Genomic DNA, 5,793 nt, shown 5'->3' with positions numbered 1-5,793 from the left:
AGGCCGCAGCACGCTTAAGTATGCAGACTCCTTTTTCTGTCTCTGACTGTCAGGAATGCACGTGCATCTATACACCCATTAAACAACACACCATGTACAGCAGCTATACATTCTTTCCACTCATGCACACTTAGACATGCATGTGCGTCACTCTGGACGAGATCAGAGATTGAGCAGGGTGTTAACAAGGCTTCTCTCACATTTTACTGTAAGCTTATACAATTCCCTCATATGGTTTCTCTAATAAAGATAAGATATTCCTTAATAGTTCGCCACGAATGGGAAAATTCCTAATAATTATCAGTAGAGAAAAAAAAGACAGTATAAAGACAGTATAAACAGTAAGAGTATGAAAAAATAATATAATATAATATAAACACTGTACAAGAGAAAAAACAGTAAAAAACCAGATAACACGATTTTATAGGATCTGTGTTCAATAAACTGAGGGTCTCTGGAAGTCAAACATGATTCAAGTTCAGATAGTCAGATAGTCAGTAGGAAATGTCATCTGGGTCTTATGGTGTTAGTGGTCTTGTAGTGATGAATTCGCAAAGAAACAGCAGTAAACAGCAGACAGACACAGTCAGTGATTAGCTGGTAAACATAGTCGTCGTAAACAAAGTGGTAACTGGTGAACAAAAAGCCAAAAAAAACACTTCAGCTCAGCCATCCAAGCATGTCGGAGTAACTGCAGTGTTCGCAAAAAATGCGAAATTCCTTATCTAGAGCCAGTGTTTGGTTGGTCCGTTCTGCTCAACTGTAGAAAACATAGACTGTATAATTAAAACTGGACGTAGTCTCTGTGACGTCCCCCATTGGTTTGTGAAGAGCCCTTATGAAACTCAGTGTGGTCGACTCTGGCCGTTGCCACCTTGGCAGTCCTGACTCCACTGGCTCTGGACTGATCCAAACATGGTCAAAGAGGTGGAGCGCGGGTGGAGCTGAGGCGGGCTGAATGAAGCCTGGTTACTGAAAACAGCTACCTGTGACGTCACCCACCTGTCACTCAAAACAGTCACTCCCTTAATTATGCATAACTTTAAGCCTTAATATAATTTAAACTAATGAGTTCTATAAAAATGCACCCCCTGTAGTTGAACTGGGAAATTAGCTATAGAGACCAAAAGAGTCTCCTAAGCCTCAACCCAAATGGGGCTTAAGTTAATACCAGTACCTACCTACCTACCTAGTACTAAAATCATATTTCATTGGCCATGTGAGAGATTTATATCCGCACTAAATAATATAAAGTAAAAATGACACCAGTATTGCTCTCTTACTATAGAGAAGAAGAAGCAGAAACAGAAGGGAGTGGGTTAGCCTGCCAAAGCCATGTGTGTACAGGACTAGGATCACCTGGGGTCCTCGTGTGTGATGTGTCATAAACACAAGGTCATCTGTGCAGGGGCGGATCTAGAGAAATATTCATGGGGTGTCCAGAGGGTGGCACGTAGGCTTTAAGGGGCAGCGGAAATAGCTGCTGATTTAATCACAAACAATCCCATATATGTGATATATGCTGGAATATTTGCCTGGAAAAGCTGCCAAATGAAGATATTTAAACAAAAAACATTAGTAAAGCATTGAATAGAAATATCTATCTAAACTGTTTTTTTTTTACAAAAAATGTGTTCAAACATGTATTTCTTCATTGAGCTTAGGCTGATTACTTGGTCTAAAAATGCAGCCACAACAGATCATTGAATAATTTAAGTTTTCTAACATGTTATTTTTAATGAACCAAAATAATGTGACACCAAACTGCGGGGCAGCTGGGGTGGCCAGCCATTTTTTTTTTTACCTTTATAGATCTGCACCTGTGTTCTTAATGCTTTGCAAATCAACCTTGTTCCAATTTAAAAAGTAAACAATTCTATTACAAAATATGCAACATATTATATCAAACACATCTTATAACGTCTGTGTGAATCTCACACATTTTTTCCAGGATGGAGTTCCTAATGTTTGTCTTTTTTGTCTCACTTTTCTATAAGCACTTGTAGAGGCTACAGTGGAAGTTATTATGAGAACAAAGTCAGGAGGCTCATCTTGCCACTCAGCATTAACAGCCACATTGGACAGTATGTTTTGTCTTTCAACAGGTTCAGGATGCTACTAGCCAAAGTTATGTAATGTTTCAATCATAGCCAGAAATAATCCTTTGGATTTTGTCAGTGGATTTGAGTGAAATTCAGACTTTATGCTGCTGCGTGAATATACACTGCAATTAAGGCTTTAGTTTTTCTTTTATTATTATTTTTGGGGCTTTTTAAGCCTTTATATTTTTATACAGACAGCTGAAGATAGGCAGGAAAGAGGGGAGAGAAAGAGTGGACAGCATGTAGCATAGAGCCGCGGGCTGCAACTGAACCCGGGCCGCTGCGGTAAAGAATGAGCTTGCATACATTGGTTGAGCACTCTATCAGGTGAGCTACCACCTGTTTCAGTTTGAGTTCAACGTAGGCTCTTCAGTCTGACAAACCTTTAAAGAACACTTGAAGTCAATAGATCACCATCATTACCTACAATGGTCCACAGCAGGTTGCGCCCGGTCATACTAAAAAGTAACACAGCGAAATTCCTTTGTCTCCTCATGAAACAGGTGGTGTTAGAAACTTGTATCCGTACTCAGACTGGGCATGGATTTAATTGGATATGGGTGGTGCTTACAGCAAAAGTGGGCAGGGCTAAGCAGAATTTTAATTCAGAAGTTGCTATATTTGTTAAAAAAATATTTACAGAACAGCCTCAGAATTGAGCTCCAGAGCAATGCTTTAATCACAAGATGTAAGAGAACCGCTAGTTTTTTAATAAAAGTTGCCAGATTTAGGATGATACTCATACTAAGTGATACTCCTTTAAGCATATATTCACTGAACCCTAGTAGTTACCTTAGTTAACTCTTCTGTTTGTGCACTCTACGAACAAATGTTTTGGTTCAAGAAAACAATTTGCATCAATCTTTTTCAGTTATGGCAACTTCTAATGAAATTATGTGCTACATTTCCTCTACATTCAAAGGTATTTTTAATTACCACTTACGTAATAATTTGTAGACAAAACACAAAATAAACGCAAAATTAACAAGTTTTTAAGTTGATTAGGCTATTCATAAAATTATATTGGTCAGTGGTACAAATTTGTGGATCAGAGTCCCTCAAGCTCCATATTCATTAACTTTACCTTCACAAGCCCATCCACTAATTGTGGCAATCCCATCAATATGAATTGATTTCTGTAAAATGGAATTATTTTTTACTGTTATTTTATAAATGATGTGACTGTTCACTAATCACTGCACTGACCATACATAGAGAGCTGAAATTAAACCAGGACTTCTGGGTTCTGTTTTAGAAAACCCCACTCAAAATCATATTGACATTTATTTCATTTTTTTAGTAACACGTTTTTAGTAACACATGTTAAAAAATATCCTGGTAGTCTGGTATCCTGGTTAACGGTATGTTGTGCATTTTATTCCCTAACTAACCAAACGTTATCTCAGCTCTAAAAAGCTTTGAAGTGCCTTTCAGCTCATTGTTTTGGTCTCACGGCTCTCATAAACCTACCCTCCACCAGCAGCTGTTTTCAGTTAATAAGCTCTGGATAGACCTCCTTTAAGGATACTAAAAGACAGCCCCCACCCTCCTGCTTACATCTGGAAGGAGGTACAGATGTTTCTTCCCTCAGGCTGTGAGCCTTCTTCATCCTCAGCACTTACTCTTATAATTTATTAAATCTATTTTACTGTATAACATTTTCGAATATATATTTTTTGGTTTGTCTGAGTAGCATAAAGGGAAATACAACCTGAAAAACCCTGCGGTGTAATATGACTATTATATTACCTTGTATCCAGGGTTGGGAGGGTTACTTTAAAAATGTAATCTGATACAATTATCAATTACCTGTTAAAAAACGTAACCTAACCAAAGTATTACAATTATAAAGTAACGTAACTTGATTACCTCAACACCAAATATGCAAATAAAGACAAGAGAAAAGAAATGTCAATAAGAAGCACTCATGTACGTGAATTATATTGTTTAAGACAACAGAACAATATTTGTATTTTTAATTTGTAACCCTGTTAATAATACACATTTCTTCTGTCACTGTAATGGATTACAGTTAACTCTAGTTACATCTAATCCTCCCTAAGCCTGCTTGTATCCATGTAACTATATGACCTTATACATTTTATCCTGGGACTCTTTAGAGGGCCAAGACCCCCAGGTTGGAGACCACTGATAAAGCTACTGTTATATTTTTTAAACCCAGACAGAATAAAATGTTAAATATTAACTATTTAACCACATTCAACTGAGCTTTTAGCCTCTTTCTACCTCTTATATATCAGACACTAGTTCAGGTAATATGTCTAATATTAGGCAGATATAACTATTTCAGCACTAGTTAATGTCGCTGTTTGTGCCTCTGCAATAACTCATGTGCATTACTGTGTAACATTACAGTGTCTTCTGTATTTATCTCAGTAAGCAAGGCTCATATTTAAAACAGTGAGTGTGTTAAGCTAAACTGCATGTCGGCTAACAAATTACTCTTAAAACGCGCTCCTTTCCTTTCGCTGAAAGTGTTTTTATTTCATCCTCGGAAAACATGCAGCAGGACCGAGCACAGTTAACGTCACACAATGAAAACACGTATTTCTTTTTATTGTATTCTTCATCGTTTGACTGCGAACGAGCGAATAAAAACAGGAACATTTACTTTCAGAGGCTCCCGCGAACCGCTCTGCTTTCTATCGCTGCATCAGAAGTCGTTTCACGGTCCCGGCAGCTCCAAATAATCGACTTACATTCACCAAAACACACTTCATTTACTTCAAATGTTGCTGTTCGCCATTTTTAAATGCAGGAAGTGACGTCGGAGCAGGCGGAAATGGCCAACGCGCGCTTCGACTTTTATTTGTGTAAATATTTTCAATTAATGTATTTTGTTTAGGACTTAAGTTAAGTTTCACATTTTAATGATTATTTTCATGCTATAAAAAAATATTTAAAATTATATATAAATTATATTTACTGTCAATGCTTTAAATATATAATTTCCTTAATTCTAATTTCTCCGATTATTTCTAAGTGTCTACATTTTTATTGAATTTTGTATTTATTTCACATAAAAATAAACAGTGGTAATAATTAAATAATGAAGTATGTACCTTATATATACTGTCAATGGTATGTACCCATGTTTTTATTTTTTACAATGATGATTCTTTTTCATTTGTTAAAGAACTTTATATTATTCAACCTTGTGGTATAAAATCCTAGTGGGACCAGTCACAATTCATTACTACAGAAAAAAAGAATCAGATTATACAGGCAAGGGTACAACGGCAATAAAACAACAAGTACATAAATATAAATGGGTAAATACAGTAAAATAAAACGGGTTTACACTTAAAGTGTCGACTTAAAATTATTGTAAATTAGGGATAATTATTATATGAGTCATTTATAAATTGAGACCCAATGGTGTGGCAAATGAAAATAACAGAATAAATAAAAACACACAAAATCTTGGTCAAAACACAGAAAATTGAGTTTCTGCAGAATAATATTTATCAATTATTTTAAAATTAACTACTTTAGTCCTGGGAAGCTGATTTTGTGACCTAACAACAGTGTTTATTTCTATTGTTGAATAAAGTTTTATTTAACAATTGTGGCGCAGGCGCAGTATCGGGTATCCGCCACACGGTGGCAGCAGAGATCGACCTTTTCACGGCTACAGTCGTGAATTGCAGGTGCATAACACATCTGTCAC

This window comes from Morone saxatilis, unplaced genomic scaffold (genome assembly GCF_004916995.1).
Source record: "Morone saxatilis isolate NCDOM2014 unplaced genomic scaffold, NCSU_SB_2.0 Contig18, whole genome shotgun sequence".
NCBI classification, from domain to species: domain Eukaryota; kingdom Metazoa; phylum Chordata; class Actinopteri; family Moronidae; genus Morone; species Morone saxatilis.
This window is presented reverse-complemented; position numbering follows the sequence as displayed.